Here is a 17,397-nt window from a genome sequence, read left to right as displayed (position 1 = left end):
TAACCAATTTGGGGAGGGGTCGGGTTCCAATAGGTCTCTGGGTTTAGGGGAGTCAAGTCTATGCTACAAGTGGAGAGGGAGTAGAGGACATAAAAACTAATTTAAATTTTCCACACCACAACGCCTTTGTACCAAGGTGGCGAATGTGTGTCAACATCAAGGAATCGCTCCTTCCTGGGAACCAAGAGGAAGTCTCCCAAAACTAGATGGGAAAGATTTTTTTCCCCCATGTCAATCCAGCTTCTGTTAGTGACATGTACCCTTCCCCCAAAAAATCAATGGAGTGTCCTGTGTGCTAACAACCTAGTTTTTAAAAAAGTAAAACAAAATTCTGCATTTTTATAAAACTTGATTTAAAAAAACAGTATTTCAAGCTGTACAGTCAGCAGAAGTACACAGTTACCAGGAATGCACACACTTCACCCAGCATCTCCAGCACCGTCAGCTTTCCATGCCTGATCTATTTGGGCATCTCCATTATCTGCAGGCTTATTCCCATCCTAGAATACTGGCAGGATGATGAAGTAGAAGTACGTGTGCTCATCTTCTTCTGTGAGAACTCCAAAATTACAACTTGCTGCTGAACAGCTATTGACAGGAGAATATTCAGCTCAGTTCAGTTCAGTCGCTCAGTCGTGTCCGATTCTTTGCGACCCCATGAATTGCAGCACGCCAGGCCTCCCTGTCCATCACCAACTCCCGGAGTCTACTCAAATCCATGTCCATTGAGTCAGTGATGCCATCCAACCATCTCATCCTCTGTCGTCCCCTTCTCCTCCTGCCCCCAATCCCTCCCAGCATCAGGGTCTTTTCCAATGAGTCAACTCTTCGCATGAGGTGGCCAAAGTATTGGAGTTTTAGCTTCAGCATCAGTCCTTCTCCCACCAAAAAAAGATGCCCCACATCCAAGGGCAAAGGAGAAGCCCCAGCAAGATGGTAGGATGGGAGAAATCACATTCAGAATCAAACTCCATACCCGCCAGAGATGCTCGGAGGGCTCAACCAAACCTTGTGTGCACCAGGACCCAGAGACTCCACAGAGACTGAGCCAGAACTGTGTTTGAGTCTCCTGCAGAGGTGCAGGACTGCAGCGTCCTGCTGAAGGGGCAGGGGCTCTGGGTGCAGCTACCTGGGTCACACAGCCTGTGGTGTCAGCCCGCTTGGAGGAGGTCACCATTAACCCCACCATAGAGTCGCGGAGCAAACAACCCACAAACTGCAGAACAATTATACCAAAGAAATGATCACACTGTTATGAAAGTTCTAGGACCCACAACAGATTTCCCAACCTGGGTATCTAGCAGAGGGACTGAGAACCCCCAGGGAATTTGAGTTTGGAGCCAAGTGGGATTTGATTATAGAACTTGTTAAAAAAAAAAAAAAAAGAAAAGAAAAGAACTTACACAGGACCGGGGAAACAGACTCTTGGCGGGCACAAACAAAACCTTGCGTGCACCAGAACCCAGGAGAAAGGAGCAGTGACCCCACAAGAGACTGACCCAGACTTGCCTGTGAGTGTCCAGGAGTCTCTGGTGGAGGCGTGGGTGAGTGGTGGCCTGCTGCAGAGCCGGGGGCACTCAGTGCAGCGGTGAGTGCACGGGACCTTTTGAAGGAGGTCGCCATTTTCTTCATTACCTCCACCATAGTTTGGCCTCAGGCCAAACAACAGGGAGAGAACAGAGGCCTGCCCATCAACAGAAAATTGGATTAAAGATTTACTGAGCATGGCCCTGCCCATCAGAATAAGACCCGGTATCCCCCCCAGTCAGTCTCTCCCATCAGGAAGCGTCCATAAACCTCTTATCCTTATCCTTCGGAGGGCAGACAGAATGAAAACCACAATCATAGAAAACTAGTCAAACTGATCACATGGACCACAGCCTTGTCTAACTCAATGAAACTATGAGCCATGCCATGTAGGGCCACCCAAGACGGACGGGTCATGGTGAGGAGTTCTGACAAAATGTGGTCCACTGGAGAAGGGAATGGCAAACCACTTCAGTATTCTTGCCTTAAGAACCCCATGAACAGTATGAAAAGGCAAAAGATATGACACTGCAGCTGGTGTGTTGCAGTCCATGGGGTCACAAAGAGTCAGACACGGCTGAGTGACTGGACTGAAGGGAACTGATTTCCATCCTTGCCAGCTTTCCCTCTTTTCACTTTCGGGCCCTTCCTTGCAGGGTTCTTTTTAGGCTTGGGCTGGGGCTTTGGAGGAGCAGGTTTAGCAGATAAACTTGCAGATCTTCTCTGTGGGCCATCCTTCACCTTGGCTTTATCTTCGTTAGTATCCCCTTCAGCCTTTCTCTCGGGCATAGTGGCGATGGCGGCGAGATGTAGGTATTGGACACCAGGATGCGGTGGCGCACAGGCTCTGGTTGGCCCAAGGGCTGCTCTTGCCTGTTCTTCTAATTATGTTTTCATGCACCTAATATCAGAGCTTCAGAATAACCTTAAGCAAAACTAACAGAACTGAAGGGAGAAATAAGCAAACCTACAATCACAGTGAAAGATTTTAAGACCCTGCTCTTGATAACTGATTGAACTAGACACAAAAACTCAATAAATATATAGACTATGTTTAAAATGCTATAGTCCAGGGATTGGTGAACTATCAGGTCTATTTGGATCTATGACCAAATCCCATGAATAAAGTTTTATTGGAAAATAGCTATATCCACTTGTTTATGTGCTGTTTATGGCTTTCTATGGCTGTTTTCCTAGAACTGAGTAGATGGAACAGATCCAAATGGCTTGAAAAGCGTAAAAATATTTACTACCTAGCCCTTAACAGGAAATTTTGCTAACTTCTTACTTTTCTAGAGTGTTCATGATTGCTTCTTAGAACATTTGTATGATAGATGCTTTAAAGTTGTTTTCAGATCATTCCAACATCTATGTCAATCTCAGTTTTGAAGTTTGTTTATCTTTTTTGCCTTGTGAGTTGAGATTTTCCTGGTTTTTTCATATATCAAGTAATTTTTATTGTTTCCTGGAATATTTTAATATTATGCAATGAGACTCTAGATCTTATTTAAATTCTGTGAAGAATAGACATATTTTTGTCTTAGGCAAAAGACTTGCTTAGGTTTGGGCTTCAAGTTCACTCTGTCTTCCATGAGTTGTAGTTCAAATGTAATTTCAGTTTTCAAAGCCCTTGCAGTACCATTTGGATAGATCCTGTTTATGTACAATTCAGATGTCATCTGGACCCTGGTTGACTGTATATTAGTTCAGTTCTCAAAGTCACAGATACACTGAACAGACCCATGAACACATAGCCCAGTGGTGAACCCAGAATTTCATATACAACTTTCTGGGATTTTCTTATAAGATTAAGAAAGAGTGCCTCCTCTCTCCACAATCTCCTCAGTATTGTCCAGTTCCCTATGGTTCCCCTTTTTATTTTATGGCCAGAAAGTGACTTCACTCTGTGTACTTCTGTGCCTGCTCCCATCTTTGGTCAAGTGGCAGAAGACAGAAGCAAGAGGGATTGGTCAAACTGGGGAGGAATGTTCCCCTTCCTCAGAGTGTTAGCTCCTGCTGGCTCTTGCCATGGCCTTTGCTGTTGTCACCACAGGAAGGCTTCAGGGCTGGGGTTCAAGGAAATGGGGAGAAGAAATAAAACATAGATAATTCCACATTTTCTCTCTCTCTCTGGGTGTTGGGGGTTTCCTGATAATCAGCCAGAACTAAAGTGCATCCCTGGAGCTCTCTCTACATGCATCCCAGACTACATCCCAGGCATACATTCAGGCTAATAACTAACAAAGGAACACAAATGGTAAATTCACATCTAGTGCACTGGTGTTTCAAGCCATCTTCTCCATTTAGCTGCTACTAGTCTATGGGGTTGCCAAGAGCTGGACATGACTCAGTGACTAAGCATGCACGCACATTCACTTTCCGTCTTCCTACAGGTGCTCTATGCATTCTGTCTAGGTTTTATAGTAACATTCCGTGGAGGGACAGAATGGAGTGTGCTTGCTATCGAGCCATAAGAGCAAAGATTAAAGAGAGGATATCACCACAGATTTTACAGACATGAAATTAGACATACTACTTTAAATAGCTTATGCCAATAAGTTTGACAATTTAGATGAAATAGACAAATCGTTGAAGAGATAACTTACCAAAAGTAACACAAGAGGAAATGGAATCTCTGAATAGCTTTACCTATTTTTTCTTGAAGTATAATTTACTTTCAACATTATATTAGTTTCAGGTGTACAACATAGTGATTCCACATTTTTATGCATTACAAAATGATCACCACTATAAGTCTATTTGCCATCTGTCACCAAAGTAGTCACAATATTATCAACTATATTCCTTATGCTGTGCATCACATGCCCATGATTTATTTATTTTATAACTGGAAGTTTGTATCTCTCTTAGAACCCCTGCCCTATTTCACCCATCTCCCCACTTCTTCCTTCCCGCAACCACTAGTTTGTTCTCTGTAGCTTGAGTCTGTTCTGTTTTATATTTGTTCAATTGTTTTGCTTTATAGATTCCATATAAGTGAAATCATACAGTATTGGCCTTTCTATGTCTGACATTTCATTTACATAATACCTTCTAGGTCCTTCCAAGTTGTCACAAATGGCAAGATTTCATTCATTTTATGGCTGAGTAATCTACAGTTCATGGGGCTGCAAAGAGTTGGACACAACTGAGCGACTTTTCACTTCAATGTCCCACTGTGTGTGTGTATGTGTCTGTCTGTCTGTGTGTATATCACATCTTCTTTATCCATTAATCTGTCGACGGATACTTAGTTTGCTTGCATATCTTGGTTATTGTAAATAATGCTACAGTCAACTTTGGGGTGCATGTATTTTTCCCAATCAGTGTTTTTGTTTGCTTTGAATAAAGATCCAGAACTGGAATTGCTGGATCATATAGTAGTTCTCTTTTCAATTTTTTGAGTAAACTCCATATTTTTTCCACAACGGACGTACCAAATCACATTACTACCAACAGTGCACAAGGGTTCCCTTTTCTCCACACCGTTACTTATATTTTTCAGTGGTCATTCTGAGAGGTGTGAGATGATATCTCCTTGTGGTTTTTATTTGCTTTTGCCTAATGACTACTGATTAGGCATCTTTTGAGCATCTTTTCATATGCTGTCTGCTATCTGTATGTCTCCTTCGGAAATATGTCTATTCAGAGCCTCTGCCCATTTTTTAATTAGATTTTTATTGTTGCTGAGTTGTGTGAGGTTTTTTAAAAATATATTTTGGCTATTAGCCCCTTATCAGACGTATCATCTGGAAATATTTTTCCCATTAAGTGGGTTGCCATTTTGTTTTGTTGATGGTTTCCTTCATGTGCAAAAGCTTTTCAGTTTGATGTAATCCTATTTGCTTATTTTTGCTTTTGTTGCCATTGCCTGAGGAGACATATCAAAAAATACTGCTAAGACTAATTTCAAACAGCATACTAGCTATATATTCTTCCAGAAATTTTATGGTTTCAGGACTTATATTTAAGTCTTTAATCTATTTTGATTTTTTTTTCAGAGGAAGAACCAGTCATTCTGTTAGCACTTGGCTCTCAAATACATTAAATTCAAAGTTGCTTCTATGTAAAATGAAGCTCTATGTCTCACTTTGTTTTGTTTTGTTGGAGTATAGTTGCCTTACAGTGTTATATTAGTTTCTGCTGTACAACGAAGCAAATCAGCCAAATGTACACATATATCCCTCCCACTTGGACCTCCCTCCCGACCCCCCATCTCACCCATCTATCTGTAATCTAGAAAAATGGTACGGATGAACCTATTTGCAGGGCAGGGATAGAGAAGCAGATGTAGAATTAACAGACAAGCAGAATTAATTTTTTATATATGATGAAAGTGGTCTAGTTCCCTTCTCCAACATGAAGCTGTCCAGTTTCCCCACACCATTTATTGCAGAAACTATATTTTCTCCATGTTATATTCTTGTCCCCTGCATTGTAACTTGCATGCATGCCTGCTAAGTCACTTCAGTCGTGCCCAACTCTTTGCGTTGGCTACATAAGCATGGGTTCATTTCTGGACTCTATTCTATTTCACTGATCTATGCGTCTGTTTTTGTGCCATCCCATATTTTTTTATTACTACAGCTTGGTAGTATAGTTTGAAATCAGAAGTGTGATACTTGCAGCTTTGTTCTTCTTTCTCAAGGTTGCTTTGGCTATTTAGGGTCTGTTTGAGTTATATACAAGTTTTAGGATTATTTCATCTAGATCTGTTGAAATATGCTTTTAGTATCTTGATAGGAATTGCATTGCATCTATAGATGGGTTGGGTAGTATGATCATTTTAATAATAGTACTTCCAATGCATGAGTCTCTTATATCTTTCCATCTGTTTGTGTCATCTTCAATTTCTTTCATCAATGTCTTATAGCTTTCTGAGTATATGTGTTTACCACTTTGGGTAGGTATTTTGTTCTTTTTAATACAATTGTAAATAGAATTATTTTTTTAAATTTCTCCTTCTGATAGTTCATTATTAGTATAGAAATGTAACAGATTTCTGTATGTTAATTTTGTATGTGGCAACTTTACTGAAGTAATTTATTATTTCTAATAGATTTTGGTGGAGTCTTTAGGGTTTCCTACATATCCTCATCTGCAAACAGTGACGATTTTCTTTCTTCCTATTTGGATGTCTTTCATGTCTTTTTCTTCTATGATTGCTGTGGCTAGCACTTATTAGTTGAATAAAAGTGGCAAGAGTGCACGTTCTTGACTTGATCCTGACCTTAGAGGAAATGCTTTCAGTTTTTTACCACTAAGTATGATTGTTCTATGGGTTTGTCATAAATGGCAACTATTGTGTTGAGATATGTTCCCTCTATACCAGTGCATTGAGAATTTATCATAAGTGGGTGTTGAATTTTGTCAAAGGACTTTTCTGCATCTATTGAAATAATCATATGATTTTTATCATTTTCTTAATTGGTGTATCACATTGATTGATTTGTGGATGTTGAATCATCCTTGCATCATTGGACTAAATCCCACTTGATCATTGTGTATGATTATCTTAGTGTATTATTGAATTCAACTTTCTAATACTTTGTTGAGGATTTTTGCATCTATGTTCACTAGGGATATTGCCCTGTAATTTTCTTCTTTTCTTTTTTTTTTAGTGTCTTTGTCAGATTTTGGCAATGCTGGCCTTGTGGAATGAGTTCAGAAGCATTCCTTTCTCTTTAATCTCTTGCAGTAGTTTGAGAAAGATAGATGTTGACTCTTCTTTAAATGTTTAGTAGAATCTACCTGTGAAACCATCTGGTCCTGGACTTGAGTTTGTTGGGAATTTTTTAAACTGCTGATTCAATTTCATTACTAGTAATTGGTCTGTTCAGATTTTCAATTTCTTCCTGATTCAGTCTTGGAAGATTGCATGTTTCTAGGAATTTATTTCTTCTAGGTCCAATTTGTTGGCAGGTGTTCATAGTAGTCTTATGGTTCCTTGAATTTCTGTGATATCAGTTATAATTTCTCCTCTTTCTGTTCTAATTTTATTTATTTAAGGCCCCTCTCTCTCTCTGATAAGTGTGTCTCTAAAAATTTATCTTTTTAAAAAATCTTTTTCAAAGAACCAGCTCTTGGTTTCATTGTTCTTTTCTATTACTTTTAAAATCTCTACTTCTGATCTTTATTATTTCCTCCATTCTACTAATATGCAGGCTTTATTTGTTCTTTCTTTTCTAGTTCCTTTAGGTGTAAAGTCTGGTTGTTTACTAGAGATTTTTCTTATTTCTTGACATGGGTCTATATCACTAGGAATTTCCCTCTGATAACTGTTTTTGCTGTGTCCCATAGATCTAAGAAAATTGTTTCCATTTTCAAAGTATTTTTAAATTTCCCCTTTGATTTCTTCGTTGACTCACTGGTTGTTTAGTAGCATGTTATTTAGTCTCCACATCTTTCTTCTTTTAAATGATTTCCAGTCTCATATCATTGTGGTCAGAAAAGATGCTAGATATGATTTCAATCTTCTTAAATTTATTGAGACTTGTTTTGTGGCCCAACATGTGTTCTATCCTGGAGAACATTTCATGTACACTTGAATGTGTATTCTGTACTTTGGGGGTGGAATATTCTGTATATTCCATCTTGTTTAATGTACCATTTAAGGACAATTTTCCTTATTGGATAAGTAGATGATCTCTCGATTGATTTAAGTGGGGTGTGAAAGTCCCCTATTATTATTGAATTATTGTCAATTTCTCCCTTTATGTTTGTTAACATCTGCTTTATATATTTAGGTGCTCCTATATTAGGGGCACATATGTTTATGAATACTATATCCCCTTATAGTGATCCCTTTATTATTATTATATAATGTCCTTCTTTGTCTTTTATTGTAGACTTTACATTAAAGTCTACTTTGTCTGAAATGTGTATTGCTACTCCAACTTTCTGTTCATTCCTATTGGCATGGACTATCTTTTTCCAAGCCCTCACTTTCAGTCTCTCTGGGTCTTCAGATATGAAGTGAGTCTCTTGCAGGCAGCATATAGGTGGGTCTTATCTTTTTTACCCATTCAGCCATCCTATGTCTTTTGATTGGAGCATTCAGTCCATTTACATTTACAGTGATTATTGATAGGCATGTGCTTATTGCCATCTTGTTAATTATTTTCTGGTAGTTTATATAGCTCTTCTCTGTACTTTTCTTCTCTCAATCTCTTCCTTTGTGGTTTGATGATTTTCTTTAGCGTCATTTTTGGGTTCCTTTCTCTTTATTCTTGTGTATCTATTAAAGGTTTTTAACTTGTGGTTACCTAAATATTGACATATATATAGTGGTTTATCTTAATCTGATAGTCCTTAACTTTCAGTGCATTCTAAAAGCACCATAAATCTTTACCATTACCACATTTTGTGTTTTTGATGTCTTATTTTACATCTTTAACTTTGAGTACCCCTTAACTACTTATTGTAGTTATAGTTGACTTTATTGCTTTTGTCATTTAACCTTCATACTGGCTTCTTAAGTGGCCAGTCCACTCCCTTTATTGTTTTTTTACCTTTACCAGTGAGATTTTTTTTTCATTCATATATTATCTTTTTTCTACTATGACCTTTTCTTTTTTACTTGAAAAAGGCCCTCTAACAAATTATAGTCTAAAATACAATTTACCAAAATTAATACCAACTTAAAAAAAGATGTAGAGTATCTGAGTAGCTTTATGTTTATTAATGAATTGAATTTATTATCAAAAACTCCCAGAGAAAACCTCAGCATAAGATAATTTCATTAGTAAATTCTGGCAAACATTTAAGGAAGAAATAATATCAATCTTACACAAACTCTTTCAGAACACAAAGGACAAAGGCACAGTTGCCAACTTGTTTTATGAAACCAGCACAACCCTAATGCCAAGGACCTTATATGAATATAAATCAAATTAAACTATACATAAATAAATCATGAAAAACTATGGTTTAATCTCAGGACTACAAGGTTTGTTAACAATTCAAAGACAAATCAGTGTAACCCCCATATCCAGGTAGTAAAGAAAAAAAAAAGACTATCTTATCTGATGCAAAGAAAGCATCAGACAACATTCAATACCCATTCATTATGGAAAAAATTGTTCATAACCCTCAGCATATGAGGCACAAAAAAGAATTTGCTTAATTTTATTGCAGGTATCTGTAAAAAATTTACAACTACTTAATTCTTAATAGTAAAACACTATACATATTTTCCCTAATATTGGAAATAAAGTAAATTTCTGTGTTCTTGCCACTTCTATTGTATTGGAGGTCTTTGCCAGTTCAATAAGGGAAGAAAAATAAACACAAGGCACGTAAGTTGTAAAGGAAGAACTGTATATACCCTTATTCTCAGGTGGCATGATCATTTATACAGGAAAAAAACTAAGGAATCAACTACAAAAAACAACCTAGATCTAAATCACGGGTTTAACTCTGTTACTCAAAAACTAATGTGTGAGTTTAACAAAATCATACTAACATACTAACAGCAAATATTGGGAATGTGAATTTTAAAATAGTCTTATTTACAATACCATCAAAAGCATAAACTATTTGGAACAAATTTCATAAAAGACATGTAAGCCCTGTACAGTGAAAACAACTAAACATTGCAAAAATAAATTAAAGACCTAAATACATGAAGATACAGACTGCATTTATGGATGTAAATTTGGTATTTCTAAGATATTAATTCTCCCCACAATGATCTCCCTACAGTTCAATGTAAATAGGCTTCTTTTAGAAACTGGCAGGACAATTCTAAAATGTATATGGAGAAGACAAGGATTTGGAATAGACGAAGCAATCTTGGAAAAGTGGGACAAAGCTGGAACGATTACACTACCCGACTTCAAAGGTTCTTACAAAATTATAGAAATTATGACAGTATGGTGAACTTCTCTGGTACGCTGGATAAGAATCTGTCTGCCAATGCAGGAGACATGGGTTCAATCCCTGGTCTAGGAAGATGCCACATGCCGCTGAGCAACTTAGCCTGTGTGCCACAACTACTGAGCCTGTCAGCTGCAACTACTGAAGCGTGTGCACTCACAGCCTTTACTCTGCAACGAGAGAAGCCACTTCCAGGAGAAGCCCGTGCACCACGACGAAGAGAAGCCCCTGCTCATGGCAATGAGACAAAGCCCGGGTGCAGTGACAAAGATCCAGCACAGCCAAAAGTTATTAAATAAATACATACATCAATAAAGATAAATAAATAAGCTATGTGTTCTGTTAAATAAAGAGACAGTTTGATATCTACATAAGGATAGACAAATCCATACAACAGACTAGAATGTCTAGAAATATACCAATTGCCAATGATCAATTGGTTGTGATAAAGGTATTAGATAAAGTCAAGGCAGGAAGGCCAGTCTTTACAACAAATGTTGCTGAAACTACCAACACCCCGCCCTCATACTACACAAAAATTAATTTGGGGTGGCTCATTGACCTAAATATCAAAATGAAATTGCCAACTGTTTAGAAGAAAATATAGGGGAATATCTTATGATTTAGGGCTAGATGAGCAATAACCATACAAGAAAAATAACAAAAATTAACAAATTAGATTTCATCCAAATTAAAACTTCTGTTCATTAAAAGGCACCATTAAGAGAATAGATAGTTAAGATTTTTATTAAGAATATATAATGAACTCATACAATTTGATGACAAAAATGAAGACAATTTTTCAAATGGGCAAGATCAGAAAAGACACTTCACAATGGTAGTCATACAGATAACCAGTAAGCATGTGAAAAGAGCTCAAAGTCATTATTCACCAGTCAAGTAAATACTGAAACCACAAAGAGATACTACTCTACATCCATGACAATGGTTCAAAAGTTAAGACTGATAACACCAAATAATAGCAAAACTGTATAGAACTCTCATACATTCTTGATGAGAATTCAAAATGGTGCAAATACCTTGGAAAAACATTTGGGCCATTTCTTATAAAGTTAAACATGCTGTTTAAAATTCTACTCTTATATATGCAAGAAAAGTGAAAACACTGGTTACAAAAAGACTTGTATAAGAATGTTAATCGCAGCTCTGTTTATGATAGACAAAAACTGGAAACAGTCAGATGTCCATCAACAGGTGAATGGATAAACAAAATGTAGTATAACCATAAAAGGAAATATTACCCAGCAAAAAAATCAGTAAAGGAAGTACATACTATTTCTTTCCATTAATGTGAAGTTTTAGAAAGTCATAACTAATCTATGTGAAAGGTGTTTATTATATGATTTGTATGAAATTCTGGAAAGGTAAAATTAAAATACGGTAAAAAGAAGGAGAAGGAGGGGAAGGAAAAAGGGAAGGAGAAGCAGAAGCAAAGTGGTGGCCTCCTTGAGGGGCAACTGACTGAGAAAGATCACTTGGAAGACTGGGGGACTCCTGGGATGCTGGAAATCTTGATAGTCTGCAGTTCATCTTCCAGGGGGCTGGAAATGTTCTATATCTTAATAAGAGTATATTCATTTTTAAGTTGTACATTTAAGATTTGTACATTTCAACATGCCTTTAAAAATGTTAACAATTACTATAATTGAAGGGGGTAGGAAGAGGCAGAAATGGCACAAGAATGCTGAGAGTTGCTGTGTGATGGATGTATGAAGGTTCATTATATTATGGTGATTATTTTGCGTATGTTTGAGATTTTTCATAACAAAAAATTTAAATCAATAAATAAACATAACAAACTCACTGCCAACAATTGTCAACTCAAGGTCAATCTATTTTATTTTCAACCTCCTTCAACTTCCTTTCCTTCCAGTATGATTTTGCAGCAAATCCACAGTAAGCCCCTGCTCTGTTGCCAGAGTCTGCACTGGGGTCTGCATGAACAGCAACAGAAAGGACGGACCAAGTCCTGCTGCCAAGGCATTCAGCAAGAGACCAGGTAGCCCATGAATGAATAAGGCAATTTCAGATAGTGGGGTTACTGTGACAATAAAAGCTAGTAATGGCAGAGTGACTTGGTGGGTGGTCCAGAAGCAGCTCTTTATCGGGATGGTCAAAGAAGACCTTTCTGAGAGAGTCACATCTGAGCCAAGATTGAATGAGGAGGAAAAGTAGCTGTGGAAAGGATCCTCATTCAAAGTCAAGGGCCTTCATTGGAGAAATGTCTGTTTAGTTCTTTGGCCCATTTTTTGATTGGGTCATTTATTTTTCTGGAATTGAGCTTCAGGAGTTGCTTGTATATTTTTGAGATTAATCCTTTGTCTGTTTCTTCATTTGCTATTATTTTCTCCCAATCTGAGGGCTGTCTTTTCACCTTACTTATAGTTTCCTTTGTAGTGCAAAAGCTTTTAAGTTTCATTAGGTCCCATTTGTTTAGTTTTGCTTTTATTTCCAATATTCTGGGAGGTGGGTCATAGAGGATCCTGCTGAGATTTATGTCAGAGAGTGTTTTGCCTATGTTCTCCTCTAGGAGTTTTATAGTTTCTGGTCTTACATTTAGATCTTTAATCCATTTTGAGTTTATTTTTGTGTATGGTGTTAGAAAGTGTTCTAGTTTCATTCTTTTACAAGTGGTTGACCAGTTTTCCCAGCACCACTTGTTAAAGAGGTTATCTTTTTTCCATTGTATATCCTTGCCTCCTTTGTCAAAGATAAGGTGTCCATAGGTTCGTGGATTTATCTCTGGGCTTTCTATTCTGTTCCATTGATCTATATTTCTGTCTTTGTGCCAGTACCATACTGTCTTGATGACTGTGGCTTTGTAGTAGAGTCTGAAGTCAGGGAGGGTGATTCCTCCAGTTCCATTCTTCTTTCTCAAGATTACTTTGGCTATTCGTGGTTTTCTGTATTTCCATACAAATTGTGAAATTATTTGTTCTAGTTCTGTGAAAAATACCGTTGGTAGCTTGATAGGGATTGCATTGAATCTATAGATTGCTTTGGGTAGAATAGCCATTTTGACAATATTGATTCTTCCAATCCATGAACACGGTATGTTTCTCCATCTGTTTGTGTCCTCTTTGATTTCTTTCATCAGTGTTTTATAGTTTTCTATGTACAGGTCTTTTGTTTCTTTAGGTAGATATACTCCTAAGTATTTTATTCTTTTTGTTGCAATGGTGAATGGTATTGTTTCCTTAATTTCTCTTTCTGTTTTCTCATTGTTAGTGTATAGAAATGCAAGGGATTTCTGTGTATTAATTTTATATCCTGCAACTTTACTATATTCATTGATTAGCTCTAGTAATTTTCTGGTAGAGTCTTTAGGGTTTGCTATGTAGAGGATCATGTCATCTGCAAACAGCGAGAGTTTCACTTCTTCTTTTCCTATCTGGATTCCTTTTACTTCTTTTTCTGCTCTGATTGCTGTGGCCAAAACTTCCAAGACTATGTTGAATAGTAGTGGTGAGAGTGGGCACCCCTGTCTTGTTCCTGATTTCAGGGGAAATGCTTTCAATTTTTCACCATTGAGGGTGATGCTTGCTGTGGGTTTGTCATATATAGCTTTTATTATGTTGAGGTATGTTCCCTCTATTCCTGCTTTCTGGAGAGTTTTAATCATAAATGGGTGTTGAATTTTGTCAAAGGCTTTCTCTGCATCTATTGAGATAATCATATGGTTTTTATCTTTCAATTTGTTAATGTGGTGTATTACATTGATTGACTTGCAGATGGCTAACAAACACATGAAAAGATGCTCAACATCACTCATTATTAGAGAAATGCAAATCAAAACCACAATGAGATACCATTACACGCCAGTCAGGATGGCTGCTATTCAAAAGTCTACAAGCAATAAATGCTGGAGAGGGTGTGGAGAAAAGGGAACCCTCTTACACTGTTGGTGGGAATGCAAACTAGTACAGCCACTATGGAAAACAGTGTGGAGATTTCTTAAAAAACTGGAAATAGAACTGCCATATGACCCAGCAATACCACTTCTGGGCATACACACCGAGGAAACCAGATCTGAAAGAGACACGTGCACCCCAATGTTCATCGCAGCACTGTTTATAATAGCCAGGACATGGAAGCAGCCTAGATGCCCATCCGCAGATGAATGGATAAGGAAGCTGTGGTACATATACACCATGGAATATTACTCAGCCGTTAAAAAGAATTCATTTGAATCAGTTCTAATGAGATGGACGAAACTGGAGCCCATTATACAGAGTGAAGTAAGCCAGAAAGATAAAGAACATTACAGCATACTAACACATATATACGGAATTTAGAAAGATGGTAACGATAACCCTATATGCAAAACAGAAAAAGAAACACAGAAGTACAGAACAAACTTTTGAACTCCGTGGGAGAAGGTGAGGGTGGGATGTTTCAAAAGAACAGCATGTATATTATCTATGGTGAATCAGATCACTAGCCCAGGTGGGATGCATGAGACGAGTGCTCGGGCCTGGTGCACTGGGAGGACCCAGAGGAGTCGGGTGGAGAGGGAGGTGGGAGGGGGGATCGGGATGGGGAATACGTGTAACTCAATGGCTGATTCGTGTCAATGTATGACAAAACCCACTGAAATGTTGTGAAGTAATTGGCCTCCAACTAATAAAATAAAATTTAAAAAAAACAAACAAACAAAAAAAAAACAAAGTCAAGGGCCTGGGGTGGATCTGAGCAGGCCATGTTAAGTGATAGAGAGAAGGCTGGCATGGCAGGAGCAGTACTGAGTCCCTGGTAGCTCAGCTGGTAAAGAACCCGCCAGCAATGTAGGAGACTCCGGTTCGATTCCTGGGTCGGGAAGATACCCTGGAGAAGGGATAGGCTACCCACTCCAGTATTCAAGGGCTTCCCTGCTGCTCAGATGGTAAAGAATCTGCCTGCAGTGTGGGAGACCTGGGTTCGATCCCTGGGTTGGGAAGATCCCCTGGAGGAGGGTAGGACAACCCACTCCAGTCTTCTTGCCTGGAGAATCCCACAGTCAGAGGAGCCTGGTGGGCTAAGTCCAGGGAGTCGCAAAGAGTCAGACACGACTGAGCACCTAAGCACAGCATACGTTGAGACAAGGTGAGGTCTGAGGTGGGGCACTGACCGGCCACGTGGGCCCGGAGAGGATGCCAGGAGCTTGTGTTCCAAGTGCAATGGGGAGCTTGCAGAGGATGCTCCAGCTCCCCCCAAATGATTTACAGTTTAAAAAGGTCACTTTGCCTGGTGAAGAATGGACTGGGAGAAAGGAAGCAGGAAAAGAATGTTGGGGGCCAAGGTAGCAAGCAAAAGAAGAGAGGGTGGCCAAGGTGTGGGGAGAAGTGTGCAGTACTGGGATTTGTGGAGCGTGGGGAGCCCCTCCAAGGGGTGGGAAGAAGAAGCAGGTTCTTGGTGGGGCTGAGAAGGAAGGAGACTGGGGGGAGGGCAGGTTGTAGGGGAGAGCAAGTGTGCCATCTGGGCCCCATGACATCTGAGAAGACAAGCTGTGATGCAAGTAAAGGTCCTGCCTGAAGGATCGGGATACAGGAGTGCAGCGCTCAGAGCAGACAGAAGAGGAGCAGCGAAAGAAAGTGCGCTGAGGGCCAGAAGAATGAGTGCACGTGCACATATAGTGCGGATCTCCTCTTCTGCTTTACTGGCTAGTGAAAGAGGTCAAAGGACACCGACCCAGGGGAGGGGTCGTATCCCTGGGTCAGGAAGATCCCCTAGAGAAGGGAATGGCAACCCACTCTAGTACTCTTGCCTGGAAAATCCTATGGACAGAGGAGCCAGAAGGGCTATAGTTCTGGGGTCACAAAGAATCAGACACCACTGAGGAACTGAGCACAGAGCATTAAACAGAGAATCTAGAAGTAGCTGGAACTTTATTTTAAAAAACTCATACAGAGACACTGGCATTTCATCCATGCCATGGGGTTGTGAGGATTACATGAATTCACATAAATAAGATGCTTTAAAAAGTGCCTGGCACATATTCAGGGTTCACTGCATTTTTTTTTTTTTTTAATTTCAATTCCAGAAGAAAAAGACTAGCTAGTAAGGAATCTTTGCATATCTGGGATCTTTGTCCATCTGGAAAAGAATTCAGTTAGATGCTCTACCTCATACTTAAGTGAAAATACATTTCATGTGGATTAAAGATGTACATGGAAGAAATCAAGCTAGAGAAGTATGAGAAAAACATTTGGATGAACAGTCAGTTGTCTAGCTTGAGCATAAAGATAAAGGAGGCCTTTTAAAGCTATACAGAAAACCCAAACTCAATCATGAGGAGTCTGACCACATACAAAATCTTGGGGGGCAAAATGCTATAAATCTTCCAAGGATACAAATTAAATAAGGAGCTGGATCTTGCACGTGCAAATGGCGTCACCTGGGACTTGAGAAGCTGCACCAGGGTATCAGAGGTCTGACAATAGCCAAGAACAAGCTAAGAGGGGAGAAGTCCAGGAATGTACTCCACATAGCCAGCCAAAAAAGCTTTAAGGTTAAAAACAAAGCAAAACCAGTTACCCCTAACCTTAAGAAGATAAACATTGTGAACGACGAAAAAGTTAAGAGTGAATAAAGTTTTTGTAGATATACAAAAGGAACTGGCAAACTTCTCAAAAGGCCGTTCCCTTGAACCTCTGCAGAAACAACTGATACCTCAGCAGTGTCATGAAAATGTACCAATTAATGCTGATGAAGCTAGAAGATTAATGGCTCACTTGTAATACACCGATGATGCATCAAATTCCCCAAAACGACCAATAAATTTAATCTTTTATACAAGAAAAAAAAGTTAAGTAAGGAAACATTGCATCATAAATGACAAGCAGAGGATGAATTTCGCCAAAATACAAAGATGCCCAGAAACTGATAAACAACCCAATGAAGCTTTCTTTTCATAAAAGAAAATGCAAACCATCAAGAAGTAAATGAAAAGAGGCTTTATCTCAGTGGTATTTAAGTGAGCTAATGACCTTCGCC

The 17,397-nt window shown here is 38.8% G+C and overlaps 2 pseudogenes; one reads left to right on the top strand and one right to left on the bottom strand.

Annotated features, from left to right (window-relative positions):
* Positions 1-419: 419 nt before the first annotated feature.
* LOC136167383 (non-histone chromosomal protein HMG-17 pseudogene) lies at positions 420-2,316 on the bottom strand (annotated as a pseudogene).
* A 7-nt stretch (positions 2,317-2,323) lies between these two features.
* Positions 2,324-17,161, top strand: LOC136167382 (ribosomal biogenesis factor-like; annotated as a pseudogene).
* Positions 17,162-17,397: the final 236 nt, after the last annotated feature.

This window comes from Muntiacus reevesi, chromosome 4 (genome assembly GCF_963930625.1).
Source record: "Muntiacus reevesi chromosome 4, mMunRee1.1, whole genome shotgun sequence".
Lineage (NCBI taxonomy): Eukaryota > Metazoa > Chordata > Mammalia > Artiodactyla > Cervidae > Muntiacus > Muntiacus reevesi.
Note: the sequence above shows the minus strand (reverse complement) of the source record. Positions and strands in the feature narration are given on the sequence as shown.